The sequence below is a fragment of the Zootermopsis nevadensis genome, unplaced genomic scaffold, assembly GCF_977971745.1.
Source record: "Zootermopsis nevadensis isolate Lab colony 2312 unplaced genomic scaffold, Znev_1.0 Znev_ptg000007l, whole genome shotgun sequence".
Taxonomy (NCBI): Eukaryota; Metazoa; Arthropoda; class Insecta; order Blattodea; family Termopsidae; genus Zootermopsis; species Zootermopsis nevadensis.
Genome location: NW_028259139.1, coordinates 8,179,570 through 8,204,817, shown reverse-complemented (window position 1 = coordinate 8,204,817; position 25,248 = coordinate 8,179,570). Strand labels below are relative to the sequence as shown.

The 25,248-nt window shown below is 36.0% G+C and overlaps 1 protein-coding gene across 3 annotated transcripts in view; it reads right to left on the bottom strand.

Annotated features, from left to right (window-relative positions):
- LOC110829846 (zwei Ig domain protein zig-8) overlaps positions 1-25,248 on the bottom strand; it is a 520,441-nt gene that overhangs the window by 472,860 nt on the left and 22,333 nt on the right. For all 3 annotated transcript variants that reach the window (XM_087344188.1, XM_087344183.1, XM_087344184.1), the window contains exon 2: positions 293-333. The gene's annotated coding sequence lies outside the window, so the exon portion shown is untranslated. The remainder of the gene's footprint in view (positions 1-292; positions 334-25,248) is intronic.

Below are 25,248 nucleotides of genomic sequence, written 5' to 3'. Positions count from 1 at the left end.
AGTGTATTGTAAAAGTTTATTTCAAGTGTGACTTTATTTATTAAATTTTTCATTTTGTTTATAAATATTGATCCTTTCTGAACTTGTCGTGGTTTTAAAAGTATGGATGCAATGTAGCAAAACACCTCAAATATGCAACTACAACGAACAACACACAACATTCTAAAACAAATACTAGTCACTTTTAGGTCTAAAAATAATTCTGACAAGGAAAAATACGTGACACAAATCCTGATATGGAAAAAACTATTATAAAGTTACTAAATGGATATTTCATAATATTCGTACTTACAAAGTGAGATTTTCTCCAACGGTGTCCGCCCTTGAAAATACCTGAAAATATAGAGGCAGAGATTATAGCAGGTAAAAATTAGAAAAACTCCAATAACAGTGCCAATAAAACCAGCACATAAATTGGATTATTCAATTTTTGACTTAAGACAATGACTAGTTATACAAATATATTTTTAAATTAGTATACTTTCCAAGTGACACTCATGAGGAAGTTAGGAGGAGATTAAATTTTGGAACTGCTTGCTACTTCTCAGTTCAAAATATTTTGTCTTCCCGTCTGATTTCTAAGAACCTGAAAATTAATGTATACAAAACAATAATCTTGCCTGTTGTTTTGTATGGGTGCAAAACATGGTCTCTCACTCAGATTGCAGGTGTTTGAGAACAGGGTGTTGAGGAGGATATTTGGGCCTAAGAGGGAAGACGATTAGGCGTGGAGAAAACTGCATAATGACGAGCTTAAAAATCTGTACTCCTCTCCCAATATTGTCAGGGTGATTAAGTCGAGAAGAATGAGATGGGCTGGGCATGTAGCGCGCATGGATGGGACAAGAGGTGTGCGCCGGGTACTGGTTGGGAAACCTGAAGGGAAGAGACCGCTGGGGAGACCTAGACGTAGATGGGAGGATAATCTCAGGCGGGATCTATGGGAGATAGGAGTTGAAGGAAACTGGATTTTGTTGGCCCAGGACAGGGTCCGGTGGAGGGCTTTGGTTAATTCGGTGATGAACCTTCCGATTCGGTAAGCCATAGAGTTAGTTAGTTAGTCAGTATACTTTCCAAGTATTGTCTGATTTTCAACAGGTAACTAGCAGAACATTAGGCAAAATTTATTATTTATCCAACGTTATTATCCTGATCAACTCTAGGATGGCGAGATGGAATAAGCATATTGTATGCACGAGGAATATGAGAAATAATTTTAAAATTCTAGTAAAAAGCCTCAATTGAATGAGGCTACGTGCTTTTGTGAAGCTTATAGAAAAAGGGACGTGATACTGAACCGAAATAAAGTTTCGTGGAGAAGAGATCAAAATGACAGGTTCTTGTGAGAGAGGTTAGGATCTGGTACCTTAAAAGTGGGAGCTAACACGACCAAGTCAGATATTACGAATTTTTACGAAAGAATTAATTAGTAATGAAAATGTATCTCCAATTATACGTATGTAAATACACGTATATCTTATTCTTAATACTATTAATGTAGCAAAAAAGAATAAAATATTCCAGTAGAATATATTATGTGCTTTAAGACTTTAATTATGTTTTAATTTAATCTACATACAAAGACCAAATAAAAACAAGGTTTGAGAGGAGGAATATACTGCAGAAAATGACTTTACTGTTTGGCATGGCGTCGTCAAAAAGGCAGAGGATTATGGAGAATCTGAATATGCGTTCGGACGAACCTCAGACTACCAGAAGCAGCGCGACTGGATTAAATCTCACTCTTCGAAATTCGTAACAGCAGGCAAGTTACCTGCGGTCTCTAGATCCGTGCTAAAGTTCTTCTTCAGTTTCAACGATGTTGTTTTAGTGGCATCAAAACCACAGCCCAAACAGCTGAATAGACGTACCTTGAATTAGATAATTACTGGAGAGAACTTAGAAATGTTATGTTTAGATCCAAAATAAATTTAAAACCACAATAAATTTAAAACCACAATGTTCAATTCTTAGTTTATTTAATCATAATCTATTAGTTATGGATCTTCATGCAATGGAATGAATTTAAATAAAGATTACTACAGGCGTGGAAAAAAGACGTGGTGTATTTTTAAACTGACTTCTCAGTGGCTTCTTGGACCAGGTGCTGTGACTTGCATCAATGTGAACTGCAGATTCAGTGCCTATATCCATTCCATCCAATTACGCTACAGACCAAGTTCGGCTTTCTTTATTATATATCTTCTTTTCCTACATCCTTTTCCCATTACTTTGCTCCGAGATTCTAATTGCACCTAACTGCGAGTATACCTATAAAGTAATCACCAAAACAATGGCTTTGTCTTTGCTGGTGGTAGAAATAAAATTATAAGTGCTTGAAACAGTAGGTCCTCTAAAAAACTCGATGTCACTCGTCCTGTTGTATTCATTGATACATGTTACGAGCTATGTGCGACAAAACAGAGGCAAACTACAGGTTACAAGCTCTGAAATGAGTTCTGGAACAACAAGGGGCAATGCGGCTTTGCAGCAGTGCAGAGATTACACAGACTGAAAACCTCTCTTCTGGTTTACGACCCATTAGCACAGAGCCTATTTTTTCCAGAGAGGTTTTGAAAAGGACAGTAAAATATTCATTCTTTCCCCCAAGTGACCTCTGGTATAATGGGTGATGGAACTTCGCACTGCAGTCATTGCTTTTCAGAACGCAGTAATCACTGAATCTCACGGCAGACATTTGCGACATTACATAAATGTAGTTATTGTGTGAAATGTACTTTTTTTGTTTCGCTTAAAAACTAAATGTGAAATGAGGGTGGAACGTCACATCGGTATTGGAGACTGGGAGGCAGTTTTCTATGTCCACTGCGAAAAATGTGCTGGGAACACAAAACACAAGTCGGCAATGTTGTTCTGGGTTCTGAGTCCATGGCGACTCACAGGTTAATATCAACTTTTCGTAGAAAAATACTGTATCAATTTTCACCTCTGAAGCCCTTAGATGAAGACAGCAAGTTCCTCTGAAACATCGGTAAGTCCACACAGTGTCACAGCCCAGAAGAGCAATGTCGTCTTCACCACCCCGAGAAAATAAAATCTCACACTTATTTTCCGTTTATCAAACATTCGCCATAGAAATTATTAGCTATCGACCACACAAACGGGAAAAAACGCTTATAAATCTATAAAATATACACTGTAGAATTACGTAATACTTCTATGACGCTCTTCAGGTTGCGATAAGTTATGTACTTTCATTATTTTAAGCTATGAAGTATTTAAATTACTAAAGAAATTATCTCTTTCAACTTCCTTTATTTCATTATTTTCGTTTGATATTCAATGGAGTGCCTCTTCTTTCTCGATAGAAAGAAAAGTTGATTAGATTTATGTGTCAGAAATTTGAAATATTCAGGAGGATACGGGATTTCTAGGATTTACTCCGCAAGAATAAATCAACTGTGTTTTAAGAAGATGTCAATGAGTATTCATTTTTGCTATTATTTTGTCTTGTTTGTTAATCAAGGATATATTTTCTGTAATTTCTTACACATTATCCTGAACCAGGTACGGCAAGCATATGTCCTTATTTTTCTTCCTTAGTGTTTTACTACTTGTAGGAAATTTCGTGTTTACAAACGAATTCTAGAAAACACGTATAGACAGTCATTTGTTTGTTTTTATTAGGGTTTCAAAAGGAAGAATCAGTTTCACTTCTTTACACAGGATAATAAAATAAAGATGGGAAAGTTATGTGGTAAAAGAGAAATACGTTTTGTATCCTGTTCAGAATGAGAGTAGATGGAATTACACAATGGGGAAAACTATGAATGGATGTACAGTGATTTTAAGCAAGGATAGAAGACACGGGCCGAATGAAATAAAACACGAATGGCACTGTGATAAAAGTAGGATAGACACATATTAAAAAAAGAAGACAGCGAAATTGAGAAACTACGAGATGACGGTAGACATAGACGTCTGATTCAGACGCGACTATAAACGCAAACCTCGTAGGCGACTCACCGATGCTCCTTTCCCCCCCCCCCCCCCCCCCCCCTTCTTCAAGTCCGTATTTCATGTCGCAGTGGCTCCTGGCGGACAATACCTGACTCAGATATTACGCAGTTTCGAGTACACACACATCGATTATAACAATTATTATAGCCCGGACTGAAACACATACAAAATTGTGTTTGGGAAACGTCAAAGAAGAAATAGAAATGTAGATGTCATAACAATATTAAAGTGGATCTAAAATGCCCAACAGAATAAAAATTCAACGCAAGTGGCTCATGTAATGTCCTGTGCAGAAACTTGAATTCGGTAATAAACCTTTGAGCCGAAACAAGAAAACGTAAATTTCTTGACCAGCTGAATAACTACCAGATTCTTAAAGATAATCCTGTTTCAAGAAGGTAGTTATTATCTACATTATTACCACTGGTAGCAATGCATGTATGGACGTATAAGTTTCCTCTCAAGCTTTCTGTAACTATATTTCTAAAATTATATAAACACGATTCGTGGGAATTTTCTGTTTCGGATTATGTGCCAACTAGTAAGTTGCCTATCACGAAGTACGGAAAAATCTAAAGTAGTCAATACATATAGTCATAAATATCATCCCATAAGGATCAAAATCTGATAACAGCATTACCATGACAATGCTTAAACCGCCAAAATTTATAAGGCCAAAAATCCCTCAACAGCAAATGTTCAGCAACCAACCAACACTTGCTTAATATACAGATAGATTTCATGCTGTTTCTAAATTTCCCTAAACTTTTACGGATTCGAAACTATAAAAATTTAAAAAAAAATAGCATTTACTGTGTCCCGCGCCGTAGCGGCGCGGTCTGAGGCATCATGCTTCGGACCGGCGATACGAAATGCGCGCTGGTTCGAGTCTCGGGGGAGAAGAAATTTCTCATGAGCTTTCGACCAGTGTATGGGACCGGTGCCAACCCAGCATCGTGAGGAAATTGGACAGCTACAATGAGTAGCGTAATCCGGTCATGAAAACCAGCAATGGCTGGGGGTTCATCGTGCTGACCACACGTCACCCTATATCTGGTTGGATGATCGTTCACCTCTGCTTAGGCATGTGAACGTGAGGCCAGCAGTCAAGCTAGTCGGCTTTGGCTCTCTGGAGCTGTTAAGCCACGGATTTAATTTTTTAGCATTTACTGTGGAAGATATTTTAAAGAGATCTTATTTAGAAGTTTCGATGCTTCATGCTTTCAGGGCGACGATTATATCTGAAACATTGGTAAATTACTACCAAACTTCACTGGGCATATGTCATTATCAGAATTTACGGTATTTCGCGGTTTATGAATGTTTGTGGTAGACTAGATACAGCATAAATTAGGTGACCTACACGGCAAATATTTTTCTGAACTGGTATTATTTAAAGTACTGCTAACTGCTGTACAGATTCTCATAAAAAAGTACACAATTCGAGGACAGCGAAAACGAAAGAATATGCCTGGCATGTGTGTGATTGCACACGTTGGAATTCGTACTGCGCTTACACGCGTTGCTTTGTCAATGTTTTAAATTTTATTTGCAGGCAGCAGACAAAGAGTTGGCCCACGGGGAAACCCCAAGCCGTTACAACACAGAAACGACTGACATTCCCGAAGCTTTGGTGATTGATTATTTGACGTGGTCGATCACAAATTCCACCATAATAGTCAGACAAAAAGACGCAAGTAAAAGTGAATAAAACCAACACCCAATACAGCTTTGGTGTTGTTTAACTGAACAAAAACAAAGGTCATTTTATTGTCATAGGCATGATGGCGGCTTTGTTAGTATCTGATTCAAATGTTTACACAGGCATGAATACACTCGACAGAGACAAACGCATTTGAAATAAATAATTGTGTATTCAACAAAACAAAGTCTATGTGAGACAACGTTAGAGCATTGTGCATTTATTGACCTCTTGACGAGTGACACATAATTACTTTCCGACAGGCACCATAAAACGTAAAATATATTTTGTATTTAAAGAGACTTTTAAATGCTAAAATATGAAGCATTCTTTGTACATCATCAAAATATCCTTTGTTTTATAGCCATGTTCTTCTGCCTTTTCCCTTGCGGACAGCACATGCCACTTATTTATTCTGTGTTTCCGAAAAATACACTCAGCAAGTTTTGTATCTATTTCTTCATATTAAAGGTATTAAATGTCTTAGTTGTAATTAAATTCTATAAGAATATGATGCCTATGGAAGTAACCCCATTTTGGCGCGTTTTATAACATATCAACGCGGTGGCCAAGTGATATTTAAAGAAAAATTAATTTAACACAGCGCTTACAGATTTCTTTGTATCGTGATTGATAATTTTTGATAAATCAGCAATTTTAATTCAGTTCATGAAATAAAATTAACATTGGTGACCATAAGATCCGTTTCATTTGTTGACAAAGGTTCATGTTACTTAACATATGCTATTTTTACTGTGACATATTATAAAAGTATCTAATAGTATTCTTTGTGAAGTTTACTGGGGGACCTCTTCGTGCAAAGACAACACAAAGTACCCAATTTTACAAACAGGCAGATAAACATACTATATATAATTAGAACAATTATCAAAAAATATAAAGTTAGTTGATGTTTATTGTAGATTAGCACAGAGAGAAACATTTACATGTAACTTTTTTCTGTATATGGCATTATCTAAGTTTGTTTCCGTCCTGAAATTCGTTATGTTGAGTTTTTGTAATTTTTACCAAACTCTACATAGAACACACATCCGAAAATATTCATTAACAAGCTAAGAAAGAACTATAATTAAAATATTATTTGAAATTGCTGACAGTAAAGTTACATATCTCTTGTAAAAGTTCAATGCTTTGAAAAAAATTATAAAATATTACTAACCAAGTTTGAATCATTGAAGTTTCTGAACTCGATTCCTGTAGTTTTCAATTACCACCTGTGCAGCACTTTATCCTAAAACGACGATGCAATCGAGAGTTCTTTGCGTCGTGGTGCACACAATGAGAGCTTCTACGGATATGATTTCACCCCACGAAATATCTCAAATCTTTGAAGGAGACAGCTGACAGCTAACTGCTATAATTGGACGCTGAACAAGAAACGAGGATAACACGTCATTAATGGTGGCGTAACAAGAAATAACGACTTAGATATAATATTGACTTCCATTTTCCCCAATTATGACGAATTCCTATATCCGGTCACACATCGACGCTAATTAACAACGGAAGACAATTTTTACCGTCCAGACAAAAGGTAACGCTGAATAATGTTAACATTAAAAGTACGAAATATATAACAATTGGTCCCATATAATTTGATATTACAAAATTGAGATAAAATTAATCACGCTGTGGTCATGTCTCGATTTTTTAAAAATATTCTGATTCAGAAAACAGAGGACTATTAATATGTTCAAATAGCACCCGCTACTATAATTACGCTTTCGCAATCACTTTGTTTAACACGAAACTATATAATTTTAAAGAAGTGTAAATGACAGTCTCTAGTCGGTGGTGCTTAAACAACAGCTAATACAAATATTTTATCAAGAAAGATAAACCACGGACAGATTTATATTTTTGATAGCGATACTGTGCTGTATTCTCAGCTGACACTAGCTGAGCAGACAACTGGCAGAAATCCTAATACAAAAATTTACGAGAAGTTAACTGAGAAACGTGTTCTAAAGGGGCATATGTTAAATTTGTTCGGATAGCTTCTGATGTCCAACACAGATATAATATTCCAACAGCCAAAACCGATTAACTATTTTGTTCATTTCCCTGATCTATTCTTCCCTAATTACCTAAAATACTGGAAATATATGGGAGGATTATAGAAAACGGGTAAGGGAATGACTCGAACCCCAGGTGGGATCTGCGAGGAAATCACACAAAGAAAGAGGTCTTATTAACACCCAAAAAGTGATTAGTTTAAACCATTCTCAAGTCGAAATACATATTTAAAAAAGTATTCATACATTCGTAAATTCTTCATCTAGGTAATAAACCACATTTCACACCAATACAAAAAAGTTGTGAAATTAATGTCGTTGGGTCTATATTCAAGGTTCTGAAAAATTAGAGAGAGTTATAACAATTTTCGAACTGAATAATAACAAGCATACATTAAACAATTCCCATTGTGAAATACCGAATAAGCACTCTCGTTTTTAAATAATGTACATATCAAAATAATAATCACACAAAAAACTAATCATTTGCAAACCAGTACACACATAGAAATTCAGTCACTTACAAAACAGTAAACACATAGGAAATTAATTATCTCACATTTCTGAATGTACCGAAACATGGTCGATGCGATACATTTATGGGTGCAACAAGGGTGTGATATGAAGCATCCCATTGAGCAGCCAAGTGTCCGGAAACAAGAGTTACCTAATCTTACCTCTCAGTTGACTAATAAATTGAGGGATAAAGCAATAAGATGCAGGCGAGACTCCCCAAGGATAAAGTTCTCCCTAGCGGAAGAGATTTCTGTAATGGGATCACGCTTCCCTAGGGCGACTGAGGAACAGAGAAACATGGACTTTTGCAAGAATATCCGCTTGCCTTTCTGTTATTTCACGCTGTACTAAAGTTCGGAGAAGCGATTCCTGACTTACGTGTAATTCACATACAGATATTACCTAAAGACCCAGGCTGAAAGTTTTATAATTGGAGGAAATGGTAGCTTCAGTTTTATGAAGAAATTACATCTGTAGACGCATACTTGTCTTATAATTAAAGAATTTGGTTAAAACATATGTATCTAGATTCCTACAAAGTGTATTGATAGTTTTTTATAATTAAGAAACTTCCACGTGATAAAGATGAAGTCCTCAATTTGTACAAACAAACTGTGTAACATGAAGATGACTGTCTTCAAAGACATTGAACCATGTATTATAGCAAGAATTGACCGTCATTTCGGAGGTGCTTACTGCCTCCATCGTCCTGATGACGTAGGCAGTAAGCACCTCTGATACCTTTTGTTATTTGGATTTAACGGAGACACGCAAACGCGGATACCAAAAGTTAAAGGAAATGAACAAAAAATTATAAAATGTTTTGTAATTACATTTATAAACAAATTATCTAAAGCATCGTCGTAAAGTTCAGCATTAAAGTAAAATATAAACGGAAAGATAGGCTTTAAAATCAAATATAAACAGGAAGAGAAAATGTAAGACAAAAACAGAAAATGTTTATTTACAGACAAACAGCAATGTACACAGCTAAAGCATGACACGTTTCTTATTAATTTCGTCACATATTTCAGGAATACGTGCTGTATAGTACTTTTCATATGTAAACAATAACTTGTGTTGAATGTAAACTTGTCTACAACGGGAAAGATTAAGGTCTACTGGGATATCATTACAAGAAAGTTTCACTGCACTGTGTAAATCGATAATGACGAAGAAAATAAACAAAGAAATCTGATCCGAGACGTATTTAATAATCAGGAAACGTCTTCTCAGACACGACTTAATTAAGCGTAATTTCACATCATCTACTTGATGTAACACTACTGTCACCGAAGCAGTTAAGTTAGGCATTATAAATTATGTTTCATTACCTAATAGTTAAAATTCTTTACTTCTCTTGAACCTACTTGGAATAGAATAACATTTTCCAAGAAACAGATTCCATTACCAAATTTTGCATAAAAGTATAGCAAACCAATTAGTCAAAGCTTCAGAGAAGAGAAATACAATTAATTTAAAGGAATAATTGCAGTACATGTTGAAGTTTCGTGCAGAGGGAGACGTGGCAATGCGTGCTTTATAACATACTGCTCCAGATTTTGATAGTAGATGAGTAAGCTATGTTTCAGTTTCGTGGTTTTGTGGCACAGCAGGAAGCCAAACTTACCGGCAGAACCAGCGTTACCGACAAGCATTCAATGTGCGTGGTATGAATAAAGTGTAAAGTCATTCGCATCCACAGCTAAAGCTACAGGAGGGTAAATTACTTTTAACTCCGAAGTTCGTCTGTTTCTAAGTTTCTCCTTATGAACCGAAAGAAACATTTAATATATTCAGAATCGTTATTCATGAAAAGCCTGAAGGATAGAGATCGCCCCGAAGAAGCAGGTGTAGATTGAAGTATATTATTAAAATGAATCTTATGGAAATAGGTAGGATTTCAAGATTAGCACAAGGCCTACCATTTACTTCAGTTCTGTACGTCTTATAACAACGTTTCAACCACTGACAGACTTTTGTTTTCATATCTTTTATTGTAATCTAATGGACCTATTTTTCTTTTCTAAAATGTTGATCTCATATATTTATATACAAAAATATCGATGTCGACTTCTAGGTTATGTATGACACCATGTAAACTCGTACATAGACACTAAGGTTTCAAAGGAAAATATTCTCCACATTTAGCCCTGAAGATGGAGTCATAATCTTGCATGAAACTTGTAAATTATGATTAAATTATATTGAAGAAAAACATGACGAAGTATAAAGAACAGAACTAATTAAGTTTATGAGCATACAAGTAGATAAATAAACTTTAAAATATTTCATGATATGGCGTGTTAAAGAGTTGTTGAACAGTATTGTGACGTCACGTACAACACGTCCACAAATATAGAGTTAGAAGGTCTGTATAGGAGCGCACAGACTCAAGATCATTCTTATGCATACTCTGCACCGAACAATATGAAATCAGTCAATTGACACAGCAGGTGTATCAAGCAGTGTCATACTGACTGAGAGACAAGCCACAGAGTAGATTCTCTTGGGAAATCATAAAAGCACAGGACTTTCTGGCACCGGAGAGAGAGTGAGAAGGGGGGTGGAACAGAGAATGCAATTAATTAACGCGTGGAATATAACTTGAATACAGTGAAATACAATTATGGAGCTTTACCTACAATGACGTATAAAATAATTATTATACAATTATTTGTATACCTAACATATAATGGTGCATTTAAAATATCTACCTCGCAGTTTAGAAGCATTCTGGAGCATGACAGAAGAAATAAAAGTGTTTAATTGATATTAAAACTAAAACGAGATTTATCTAAACATTTATATCACACAATCCAATTTACAGGAAACTAAGTCGAGATGGATTTTAATGTCGATATCTAGGGTTGCTGTTTTAGAATTAACATATTTTAACATTCGCTGCTCAATCTTTTCTGAAAAATTCAAGCTCATTTAACTATATAAACCTAAGAGGTGCAGACGATAGCTAAATAACAGGAACGCTGGTGGGTCTAAAATAAAAAAATATCCTTGAAACACTTACCATATGGTAAGGATGTACAGTACCCCACATAAAAACATTCAATTTATCACGCTATTTTTAAGAAAAATCGAAACAAAAGCTGTGTAAAGAGAAATAAATAATTGTATAGTATTGTAATGGTTATAAATTATTGTATCCAATATGTCTCTTATTTTAAATAACTTTACTGAAAAATAAGCAACCATTGAAAGTAAAAATCAAAACGGTTAAAAATATAAAATCTTTAAATGGTGTCATTAATATATATTTACAAACAAAAATATCTTAAACTGACGCTATTACAAACCTGATATACGTTCTGAAAGAAAAGCAAGCATTATGACAAATAATGATAAAATAATAATCTTAAGCGCATGTACAATATTTCTTTGATTGCAGTTGGTAGTAATCTAATGAGACAGATAACTGAAATAAAGAAATATGATACTGACCGAACATTAATGAAGAAAAAATTGTTTTAAATTCTGCATAGTATTCGCAAGAACATTCCATGTTTCGTAGTACCTTATTCCAGCTTCCGTCTCGTAGCATACAGGTTAAGTAATAGCCAGCATGTTAAAACCCAAGCAATTGCAATAAACTGTAAGAATATGAAGTTCATAAATAGCCCCTCGGTAATAGAAAATTTAAATAAAGTGCAATTTGAACGATGGCAGTGCATACATTTAAAGTGGAAGCTTAGTTTCGGAGTGCGGTTGGTAGTCTGCACGAAATCCACTTGGACGCAATTAAGCGCCAAACAGCGGGTGTTGAAAACGAGGCGTGTGAACAGCCCGTGGGGTCAAAGTTAAACCAACTTCCTGTGCCCGTTCACCCGAGCTGTATTCACACCCATCCAAAATTGAACGTTATCTATTTCGTAATACAAACATTATGAAACGACGTACACATTATCCGCGTAATAATATTGTTGTTCTTACGTCGTGTAGACTCTTCAGTACATACCAACGTTTAGGAGAAACACTATGTCCATCTTCAGAGCTCAAAACGTTTGGTTATTTACCGACGTTTTTCAAGACGTACTTGAATCAGGTGCTGTTAAAATGCAGAAAGACGTAATGACAAGAAACCATACACACAAAATGAGGAAACATTTCAAGGCCGTGAAGCAGGTTTCGGATCATCCTGTATACGGAATTAAGTTATGTAGAGCCGAACAGTATGGTAATTCTGAATAACTAATTGGAAATGATGGTAAAAGAAATAGACTTTGCCTAAGTTAATGTAGTGGCTTAGAACGTTCCTAAAGAAACCAATTAAAACCACGAAAACCCTCATTCACGAGAGCAATTCGAAGATTAGATTATAAATAAGGAATTTCTGAACACAAATCACGTGTCACAACCATTCAACCGCGATTTTCGATGTGAAATTCCCGATTACGTGCTACTGAGAATATTTTATACAATTAATGGTGGTGTAGTGGTAATATTCCAGACCAGATACGCTCAGCTTACTCCAGGCGTAGGGCGACAAAAGATACATATATTACTAAATATTTTCTTTTACGTAATGCCTTTAATGAGATATATGATACTTCTTTAGCTTGAGAAATACTTAAATATCGCGTTTGATTTTGTTGTAACTCGCATGCATCCTTCCAAGTGTTTTTTTTTTACGATGAGACGATACGCCCTACTTTTGATTTGATTTTCTTTATTAAGCTAAACATTTTCTCACAGTGATAGGTACTATCAATTACCGACATTAACAAAGCGGATCTTCTGATATCACGTAACCATATACCATAATACAAGACGACACAGCATTACAATAAATATACAACGGTCGAAGAAAACACATCAACGAAGATTCCATGTTCTAGATTCTTAGTCAGAGGGTATCAGTTTTAAATTCAGGCCGAGACAGATTTTAAGTGGTTTATAACAGACTCTTAAGAATAATTCAAAAAATATCTTGAAATAGGCCAGAAATATTTCTTTAAACTCTTACCCATTCACCGCTCAAAAACACATTCCCATGTTAAAACAACGTCGTTTAATAATATAATGATTAATGAAGATAATATTTAAGTATTAACATAGTGTAACGAAGTTTTTAGGATATCGGAATTTGAACGCGTCACCCTGAAAGGAAACCGCCAGAGTCTCTCGCTGACTTACTTCACTAGCGGCTGAAAGGGAATAAATAAATCAAATCCCCCTTCCGACTTGTTTCTTTTATTCTGCATACAAAACGTGATCTACAAGAAATGTAAATAGAGTGAAGTATATAATTAACCAAACTGCTTCAACTATGCTAAGTTGTTCAAAGTTTGTAACAAATTTGATGAAGACACAAGTGTTGAGGTAGGAATAAGAGAATTTCCGAGAAGCTTCCAAGCAAACCAACCTCCAACATCAAGTCGTACTCCATACAGTCATATCGCAATGACGAGAGACTTGGAACAAAACGTTCTCTGCCCTTTCCACTTCACTTCTTCCACATAAACACCACAATTAAATCTTAAAACAAATTATATAATTTTTCTTTCACATCCTTGGATTAATCATCCAAATTCATATACAAAATCATTCATTCAAACAAAATTGCTTACACTTGAAAAGAAACTTAGTACCAAAATTAATCCTTTAAGACCGAAAGACAGCAAATATGTACCACCTCCTTTAAGAATCAGTAACTTCGCTTCGTATTTATGAATTTCGAATGATTCTCAATGCAAACAGCGATTATTTGCTTAAACAGCATCAACGAACTGGTATTTTAAATGGTGAAGTAAGGTGTTTTCTTCGCGGTGCGGACTGAATTCTTAAATATTATTTAGACAAGTTCAGTTTTAAAGGGTTAAACACACTAGTACAGGTTAATATTGGCTCTGCTCATAGAATAAACGAAAACTGGTACTAAAATTTATCTTATTTCAGGGATACTTCCAGAAATAGCCCCAGTTCTCCGAAAATTCAACACTCACCCGCTTCACTCTGCTCCATGTACACAATGAACGACATGGCACAAAGGTCTAAATGTTTGCAAGGAATGTGACCTTTAGCTGATTACGAAGAAAAAATGGCATTTGTCCAAAGTCACATTATCCTAATGTTAATGACGAAATGCAAATGGAATTTTACGGTAATATCCCATACACAATACTGAAGCTGGGAATAAATGTCACTGGTAATGTAGGATATGACTTGTTCACGGCAATGGGAATAAAAAATAATATTCTGGATTGCTGTTCCGTACAGTTGTTTCGCCCGAAGCGAGGAGTGATTGGAAGTGCATGGTTAACGATCAGGCCAAGGGTATCGCATTATCCCTGAAGATGGAGCCAGTTTCTTCTTGCGAAACTTTATCAAGCGGCCAAAATGCTATCCGTTAAATAGCCTGGTGAAAGTTTACCGACGTTTCAGAAATAATTATGGTCTCTGATGATGCCAGTTAAGTACTTATCAGACGTCGCCAATTTCTGCAACACTAGGGTGCAACATCACAGGTCGCCGTCGTCTTGAGAAGACAAAATCTCACCTGAATACGGCAATGATCGTGACAGTGCATTATAAGCTCAACTCAAAACGCCTTCTTGAAACTCAAATTATGTATATGAGACTGTTAAGATAAACCGAACGAAGCCCGATTCTTGAAATATGTTACTCAAACATGAAACGGTGAAAGGATTCTCTACTTGCAGGAAGCATGGAAAGTTTACTTCCGGCATTCAATTATAGACTCTGAGCTTCGTAGAGTTTCTGTCTTCACTAGACCCATATGAATATGCAGTTCACTCGACATCAATTTCTTCGTTGAAGTCTGCGTGCTGAGAACAAACACCCGCACTTAAAAAGGAAATAGTCACTTATCACCCCGTTTTCCTTATCTCACGCAGTAGTTAATTTTACTTAGAGTAACAGGAATAACTAGTGCTGTGGGACAGCGGGTGTGATTAAATCAACACCGTACTAAATTAGATTCACGCTCTGCCCCTAGCATATCCTTTTATTCTTACCCGCTACAAAAATGTATTTTTTTCTTCTACTTTAATTCATTTTTCTCCTCCTTATCCTCCTCCATCGTCTTCTCCGACTCAAAGTGCGGCTGACCGTAAGTATTTGTCCCTATCCTCTCACTATTAATTAAGATTATTCCCCTCCATTCTCAGCGACTATGATTTTCTTTAGAACATAACCGAAACAAAACACTTTCGAAACGATATCATGTGAACCGTGCTTCTAGTGCGCCGAATATTACGCCTAGCTGGTTCAGTTCATCGTGTGAGGCCTACTAATTATTATAACATTACGCAACATAAATTATGGAATGCTCTCACAACTAGAATTTGGCTAGTTATCCGTGGACCATAGTGTGTTCAAGATGGCTTAAGGACTACTTCATATTCAGTAGTAATGATCCTAAAGTTACTTGAAGTTCTAATAAAAGGGACCCTCTAGAGGATGAGAAATGCAAATCTACTTTGTCTTAAAGAGAATTTCAACTCGAATCTGATTCCTTTCACAAATATTTTCCCTCACTTCCTTGCTGTTAGTAACAACTTTCCCAACGAAACTAATTGAAAAGAGCTTAAGCATCAAATCTAGTGAAACGCAGCCTTAATCAAACAATTCTTATTTAAACTTATGTAACAGTCTTTATGGAAGAAAATGTGTAATTTTTTTCTAAATTCATACAAAGTAAAAGAAATTTCTTTTACGATTAATAACTTGAGCTTTTTCCGATTTGGCACACTGGCCTTTTCTAAACTAGAATTGAATTCTGAATATTAGTCTCTTGTAGCGAAGAGAGAGAGAGAAAGAGGAATTGGTGGGGGGGGGGGGAGTAGTGAGAGACACTTCGATATCTGGGGGGGGAGAAAGAGCATCTTATAGTTAGAAGGTCCCCAGGCAATGCCCGCTCGTCCTTCTGTTAAGGATAAAGTAAGAGTGAAGACGTTAGTGCGATAATTGGCAGAAAAGACGGAATTTTGAAATTTTGTATTAGAGAAAGCTGAGGCTATTAATTTGGAGGTTTAGTACATAATTTATAAGTTCCTACTGGGGGGGGGGGTAAATTTTTACGGCGTTAAGGGGTTGTAAATTTTGATTAATTTATATCGGGAGGGCTGCATGAGAAGCATGCAGTGGCAACTTGGAACTTGGGAACCATCTCAGCATTTGCTCGAAGACAGAGGAAAACCAAGGAAAACCTGTGTTGAGATGGCCGATCGCAGGACCTTCCGGATGCGCGCTGGCTACTAGCCAGCGGTCCGGCAGACAAAAGAGGAATTTATACGACCCCCTAGGTTTCCCTAACTTGTGCCATGGGCTTTATTATAAAGTTAGGTACATGTGGTGCAATAGCACAGCATAATATGATGAATGCAGCTTTGTAGCGGAAGCTTGCCTCATAACATTTAAGGATTCAGGCCGTACCGCGAAGAAAACACAGCTCTTCACCATTACAAAGATCAAATGCTTATCGCTGTTTAAGGAAATAACAGGTTTTTTTTAAGGAGAATCACATACACAGAAAATCTTGTGCTGACTGAATGCTGAAGTGGGACATATACTTACCGCCGGACTTAACAAGGGTTAAGAAATACGGATAATGTGTAGATGAAAAGTCTGTAAGAAGAAGATGGTTGTTTCTTAGCTTCTCAGCCATATGAGGCATACATTTGTTACCTTGTTAGCATTACACTCTCAGAAATAACATTAAAATAACAGCGCGAATTTTTTTACACTGTAACAGCAAGCCGGAGGCAAACTATAGATGAAACTCGATAACGATTTATGTGGCAAGTTAAATAATATCTATATCACGCTGATGATCGGTTACGTGCGTCAATAATTGTTAGTTGCTGCTAGAAACCTCAAGCGAGATTTTTTTTTATATTCGTGTCCATAACGTTTCTTTCTATAGGCGAAAATTACACAAATAAAACACACACATCATCATCCAACAAATGTAGAAAACATTAAATGTACTTCAATTACAAAAAAACATACAAATGCAGAACATTCCGCTAATTGTCCAACGTATAACAACACCATAGAGAAACTCATCAATCAAATATTACGGACATGATGAGGCAGATTAAATGTTCAATAATTATTTTCGCAATTACAGGCTTAAACGTTTACAATGTAAATGTCACTGAAATGATAATATATGGAGTACTGAACATCGTATCAATTTACGTATGAAGTATTAAATTATTCGTCACTTTAAAAGCAACACTACATATCACTCATAGTCGAAAACTACAAAAAACACATTCTGTCTCGAACGTGAACACAAACATATGATGCATGTCATTAATACTCTATATACCCTTACAACAGAATGTTCTTAGTGTGGGCTTTGTGATTAAACAATATAGGCCAACGAAGCATGTAAACCCTCTCACTCAAAATTATTTCCGCATTACATAATATTCATATGAACTGCACAACATCAACATATCTCATGAGTATGTTGTGAGATTTCAGGTTCTATCATCTGGGTTATGGAATAACCTCTGAAATGTCTAAAAACCTCAACTAAACTACACGGAATTAAAATCAGAAGACAGTCATCTTCAAACTAAAAATTTGCTTAAGATGCCAGCTATTATAGCAGTAGAAATACATTTAAATAAGTTGAAGAAATTTTAAATAATATTTTCTTATTAAATATTCACTCAAAACATTGGCTGACAAACAAAATTAGGATATGTACATTAAAATGTTTAAGAGGAAGTTATTATAATGGATAAAATAGGTTCTTCCTAAAGGCCTTCTCTACTTCGAGGTGCATCAAACCGAAAGATATATCAATTCAAAATTTAAGAATTTGATTCAACCCCTGATCAGCCTTTGTGAATACAGCCCAGCGCTGTCGCCTATCCAAGTCGTCGTCGTCGTCTCGTTCTTGAATCTAGAATCACAGGAACTTCCGTTCCAACTTAGATAATACATATAGTACGTAGACAAGAGGTGGGGCAGTAGTTCCCTGTCTTAATTGCTTGTTCCACGCAGCTGGATGCCGGTAGTGTTCATGTTCCGACGAAACCCTCGTTGTCTGTCTTACAACATGGCCGACATTCATCACACGACGTACTGTTGCAGTGTCTCAATCTCTGAGCCGCGTACTTTACACGAACAAGACAATGAGGGACGCTGACTTTGCAAACTCATTAAGATCTCATTAGCCACTCAGCTGTTGCCGTCATTTCCGACTGCGTAGCTTCTTCTTCCGGGTCTAACATCCGACCCGACCTGTATCACCCGACAAAACATCACACCCTACAACCACCGCTCTCAATCCTCTAAATCATCATTATTTTACAGAACTTCTTCATACTCATACAAAGGAGAGGAAAAACTCAATTTAATTTATTACTCCACCTCAACAAAAACAGACGAAAGCCAATACATTTGCCTGATAATTCTGTTCTTATTTGGCTCCCTGTGGAATCGTCGGTAGATTCCAGTGTTTAGAGCAAATTCCCTGTCTCCATCTTCAAGGCTAAAGACGGAGACAGCATGTTTCTCCAGAACGTGTTCATCTACCGAAGAGTTCAAAACCCAGAACATTATCCTCACGGCCACGAAAACCTCAGATCTCACAAAGACATTAGCCTCTCTTTCTCGACGTGTCAAAAGTCAGACAGTTAGCAGCCGGCTTCTCGCTGCTGATGTACGTGTTCGCACCAGAGTATTCCACATGGAATTCGTGGTGGACAAAGTGTCACTCGGACAGGGGAATCTCTTTCGAATTCTTAGGTTCCAACACTGCTCCATATCCACTGATGAATCATCTTAGGGTTGAACAATAAACCCCCATTAGCAGACACAGTTCAATATATATGTAATCTGACCCTTTCGAAACTATAACAAGAGCATTTTTAGTCAGTTTCTAAAGATTTAGCGTATCAACTGTACTTCAGAGACTTGCTTGCTTTGGAAGGTAAAAATAATGACTAACTTTGAAGCCACTTCGATATTCAACTGTTTCATGACGCAGAGAGACTAAACTAAAGATCAATATTGACAGATTACTGACTTTTCAAGCATAAAAATTATACATTACCATTAAAACATAAATTCGGAGCAATATTTTTTACACAAAAACCAACCTGGAAATAGTTAATAAAATAAATGAAATACATATATACTTTTCCTTAGTTCATCTCGAGTGTCTTACTCTGTACCATCCCAAAGAACCAATCAGAACTGTACATCTGTACTTTTAATATAATACATTTACCATGACTTGACAAACAGAGAGAAAAAATTTAAGGCGACGACAGTCGAGAGAACAGAGAACCAACAATTCTTGATAGCACATTAAGCCATATCAGGACAGAGATTCAATCGGAATACTTCCAGAATACAAGTTCACTGCTACGTAAACTCTACGCTGTTGAGTTATTGCACATCAAAGCCAACCAACGACTGAAAAAATTTTGCTCTGCACAGAAAACTTTAACCGAAACGAAGTTATTTTAATGGCATGATCAAAACGTGCGTCACTGTGTTTCTGAACAAGAAATTAAATTTGTGACATGGACAGCCGTTCTAGTCCCCACACGAAAATATTCATATGTAAAAGTGGCGCCGAGTGAGACCATACCACGGGGTGAACAAATTACGGGGGAGTGGAGAACAGTTACGCAGCTAGGAAACCAAACTTTGTTATTCGTCACGTGTTGTCATGTCATTTGAACAGTAAAAGGTCACGAGGAATGGATTCACTGAGCATATTATAGTAATGAAATATACGTCAATATTAAAACATAGTTGTGTAGACTTAGAGAGATTATAAAACATTACTCTTGTTACTGCTGACTCAGCACAACACAGGACAGCAGAAATATTCAACATCCTTTGCTAATCTATTCACGGTCCAGTAAACTTAAAAGTATCCTAAGATGATGCTTGCAGAGATATTGGACAAAAGAAATGCACGATGTGGAAACCTAGTAGGTAAAGTTGGCAGTGAAAATTGCATGTCTTTTCAGGCTACACAGAGATGCGTTTTAATCACTTCCACACTACACACGAAATAACTCGTTCAGAAAAATCTAGAAATTCTGGACTGGATTTATTTGGCGTTTGACAAGATCAATTAAAGACAAAATTGTCCCGCCATTCTCAGCAGTTTAATCGCCTTGAGTTTTCAGCTATATAAATTACACATCAAGTTTTCATAAACAGTAAAGTCGTTCACAGTCGGTATATATAAATTCATGTATTAAATATATTAATTATGTAGTGCATTCCATTCATTAGCAAAGGAATTATCGACGCATAAATATCAGTGTCCGATTAATATCTTGCTATTTCCAGCTAATTCATTGCTAGGTTAATGGTGTCTACAAAACACGATTATAAACATGTATGAAAAGTTTCGTTACACAGAAAGGAGATATAGTAATTAAATCATTTAGACTCCATTAACCAAAAACTCCAGCATTCTTCAAATTATAACAGTAAACTTGCATTTCATAACAAAAATACAAAACACATACATACACACACACCGAGAACGCTTACCACAAAATTGACGTTCGTAACAGCTGTTTTCAGGCTACATGGAGTTAAAATGTCGTATATGCGTAATTATAGCGATCATAACTTTTATCTACATTTATTTGTGAAACGTGTTGGCTTTAAATTCAAAATGAAACAAGTTATATGAACCGGGTAACATGCGTAGCATTGAGTCTATGTATAAAAAAGAATTTTCTGCTGCAGTGTTCGTTCGTTTATAAATTAAGGGACCAAAATAGCGCACTAAAAGCGGATGCATACAGTATTTGTGTTTTGCAATGAAGTAAAATATGACTTGAACAAGTCTCATCCGATTTTGTGAAATTAATTTTTTCAAAACGTACAGTTGTAATGAAACGAAACAGACAATTAAGTGCTGGCTGTCTTAAAATTCGAGAACAAAACGTCAATTAATCGTCTAATGCTAATATTGTTCCCATGATTTAAAAATTTCGTTATAACAGCGTGTTCAAATAAGCAATGCAGATTATATTAAAATATTAAATTTATCGAACTTCAACTTCAGAGTATTTCTTGATAAAGTGATAATCAAAAAGTTTCTCACTTTTATGGAACTCGAAGATTCAATGTAATATTCTCATAATATTGCCATTTGGCCCCATCTTGAACCAAAAAAAAAAATGTAGTCCATATCTTCAAAAATTGTTTCTATAAGATCCAACTTCAGACGGAATAAAATGTCTAGCAAGATATGACAGAAGGCGACGATATTTTGCACTTTGTTCTAAGTTTAAACTAGTGAAAAGCGGAAAAGTGGGATACATGGCAACATTATTTATTCTTTGGTGCAGAGGCGTACACAGTTCAAATATTTTGCTGTAAATGTTTAAAAATCCCAAACGCAACAACATTTAACAACACGGAACCTGGAGACAGCAACTCTCCTAAACGTCTTTTTTTGGCCCAGTTTTTCCGAGGATTCTAGAATATGTAACTGCGGTTTCTGGGGGCGAATGTTGATAATTATCCAGCGTTTCGGTAAACGTTGCATCTCTCACGTTCAGGGAGAATATGTAATGGATGCGCGTGTTTTGAATCCTTATACAGATCCGGCAGTGGGTGGCGAATGGATTTAACGGTGCCAGCCGCTAAACAAGAACAAGAATTTTAGTCGCCTAAGCTCATTCATTCGCCGTGAAAGTTTCAAAACTTACAAATCCCACATAACCTCGTGTTCGCGGAAGAGGGGGGCGGGGGTAATAAATAATTTCTATATACAGTCTGGCGTGTGGCCAGCGAACATCACGACTCATTTTGTTAATGTTCACGCACGGTCTCAGGTGCCTCATATACAAAACGTCCTACGTACTACGCCTTGCTAGTAGGCTACCTGTGTTCTGTTACAGCTGCCTGGTATTGTTTGTACAGGGCTGTGTTATAACAGGTCGTGTAAAGGAATAATTAAAAACAAACATAAAGCAGTATCCTCACTGAGTATGAGACAAAGGCCGTCATAAGATAAAACAGATGATTTACTTTAATGACATGAAAGTGAAAGGGATTTTTTTGGTCTACTTGAACAGTCTCGAAAATTAAAATCAGAACAATGTATTTATGACCAGAATGTACCAGTGGTGTAAAATAAATTTAATAAACGCAGTACAATGGACGTAGAATAACATAACAATGAGCTGCTTTATTCTTTGTGACAGCCTTTGAACATTGAAGTACTGTGGACAGAGGAATACCATAAAATGCTACTCCAGGTAATAACATGCACATAATAAAATTTAGTAAACAGACTACACAGTGAAAAAGTAATGTAATTGCAACCATTGTTACAGGCAGGAAATTTAAATTATCACTTCGTCACTACCTTAGAATAATGACGAGAAAATTAATAAGAATTCTCAGACACGCACCAGGCATCAAAATATGATATCCTTAAAATGAAATATTTTAAACATTTGAGGATAACATAAAATTGCAATTCAAGACGACATTCATTAAATATTCTATTACCAACAACAAGAACAAACCCAAATCACACGAGTTTAGTACTTACCAGGTTTTACCAAACAATGTTTGCAAAATTCCCAGTGACTCGTCCAATGGGTCCTACAAAATGTCCAAAGAGATTAAGAAATCTCCCATAGGTCAGGAGACCAGGGTCCTTCAAGGACTGTAGAGCCACAAATGATGACGATGATGATAATACTAAATATGCACAATACACTATATAAATATTATTTTAACTGGTAAAATAACAAATTTAGGTAAATTTAAGTGCGATTTTTGGTTTTAACGGCGGTAAGTACGAAGATGACTGTTTTCTAGGCTGTAGCGCCGTGTAGTCTGGTAGAAATTTGCCAACGTTTCGGAGGTCATTACTGCCGCCATCATCAGGGCAATGACTGATCGGCGCTGCAACCCAGTCGACAGCAATCTTGAGCAAAATTTCTCGGCTTGACTCGGATCGTGCTAAATTGAATGTCCGTACGCCTACTTACGAACCGTATTTCCTTTTCGACGTGGAAACAAAGTGTTCAGCCCTCGCATTCAAACAAAACTTAATTATTTATCAAGCAACTTCGAGAAGTGGGCGTTCATTGTAGAAGGTACGTTCTGTTCAAACAACATCCTTCCGTACAATTCACACTTTATTTCGCCAAAGAATGAAATGTTATTTCATGATGTATATAAACTGTCACCAAACTAATTAATTATAACTTTTAAAAACGTCGTTGACTTATTAGTGCCACGAGGAGCCTTTGATCCAATTACATATTTCTACAAAATATCAATCTAAATCAATCAGTTCCAAGTAGAAATCATTTAGAAATTAATATCCACTCAGATGATTATGGTTTTCAGTATTTTATGGAACTGCAAGTTTCATTACTGTGCTTAGGACAGACCAGCACTAAATTTTCCCTGAGTCAGATAAAGTAACACTACATCTTTACACCAAATTTCCTCTAGGTCAGTTTTCAAATTATCTCCTCTTGTATGTCTGAGTCATCCGAGTAAACACCCCACTTAAGTTTACGGATTTCTCTTGCGTGCTACATGCTCTGTCTAATCATATTTGGTCTGATCACCGTAATAATAGTCGGTGAAGAGTGTCACGTGATCTAATTTAATGATATAAAATTATCCCGGACGTGTAACAACGACTTTAAGACACGTATCAGTAAACCTAAGGTTGTTATTATGATTCTTATAAACTTCGCATTTACTCGTACTAACAAATTTATCGAGTGTTATTTGTCTCTGATCAGTGTCTATTTTTTCTTTCACAATTAAAAAGAAATTGACGATTTTTTGTGATCCAGTGTGATTTTTAAAATAAAAAAGAGTGATGAGAACTGTCACTAGCAAAGTGCTTCCAAAATTGTGACAAGCGAATCAAAGGACAATACACGAAATATTTCTGGGATTATGCTAAGGATACACGATTTTTAAAAGGAAACTTGTTTATCTTAAAAGAATGTTATCGATTGCATATTTGTGACTTAGCTGTATGTAGATAAGCTTGTTCACACGGGTGTAAGGAAAAATAACCGAATAATTTAACTCCTCGGGAACATACAACTGTTTCCGACATTCTGATGTTTTAACAGGTCCGTGGAGTGATAAACGTTTTGGAAATCAGTCCAAAGAGAAGGATAATTTACGTCAGTTCTTCGCCATTTGCACATCATTTTCATTGTAAGGGACTTTCGCTCCGAGCCGGTTAATGTGGTATCAAGATAAAAAAATAACTCGTCACAGCGTCTGCATCACGTGATTTAAAATTCGTTTTACATGACCGGTATCTTGAAAAAAAAATATCCGTCATAATTTTTTAACTGAAGTTCCTCCAGATTTTAATTTAAGACAATATTGCAACCATCAGCGATATGGTTCAGTTTCTCAGAGTTAAGAATTTATAAGTTAGTCAAGACTTAAATATCGATTTTCTTATATTACAAAACATTTCTTTGCATGTTCATCTTCAACAACGTGATATAAAACTTCATGAACCGTCGAAACCATGCAAATAAGCAGGAAGGTGCTGAGTAAAGTTTCCGTGTATCATACATGGTTTCAACTTTTACATACTTTCATATGTTTTATGCAGCCGTTGTGGCTAAGTTATGTGGTAACAGAAGAACATTCTCTCTGCATTGCTTCACGTGTAAACGAAAGAAGCCAGACACAAAACCTGGCGAAAACAAAATTTCATTCTTAACTTGTAAGGGATAAATTCGTTTTGTATTTATTTTAAAGTTTCAGAGAATAATTTAATAAAGGGAACAATGACAAGGTTCATTCATAGTTTAATGTCCCATAATTTTGCCTCTTTTACGGTTGTACATACAACGAATGTTAACAGCTGAGAGCTGAATTCGATTTTAAAACACAACTGACGACCCCCAGCACTCACCGCTCAGCAACTAAAATATAATTCGTTAAGTAACGCAAAAGCCTGACCCATTAATCAAAAATATGTTAATGCATAAGTTTAATGGCTGATATTTTAAATTAGTACGT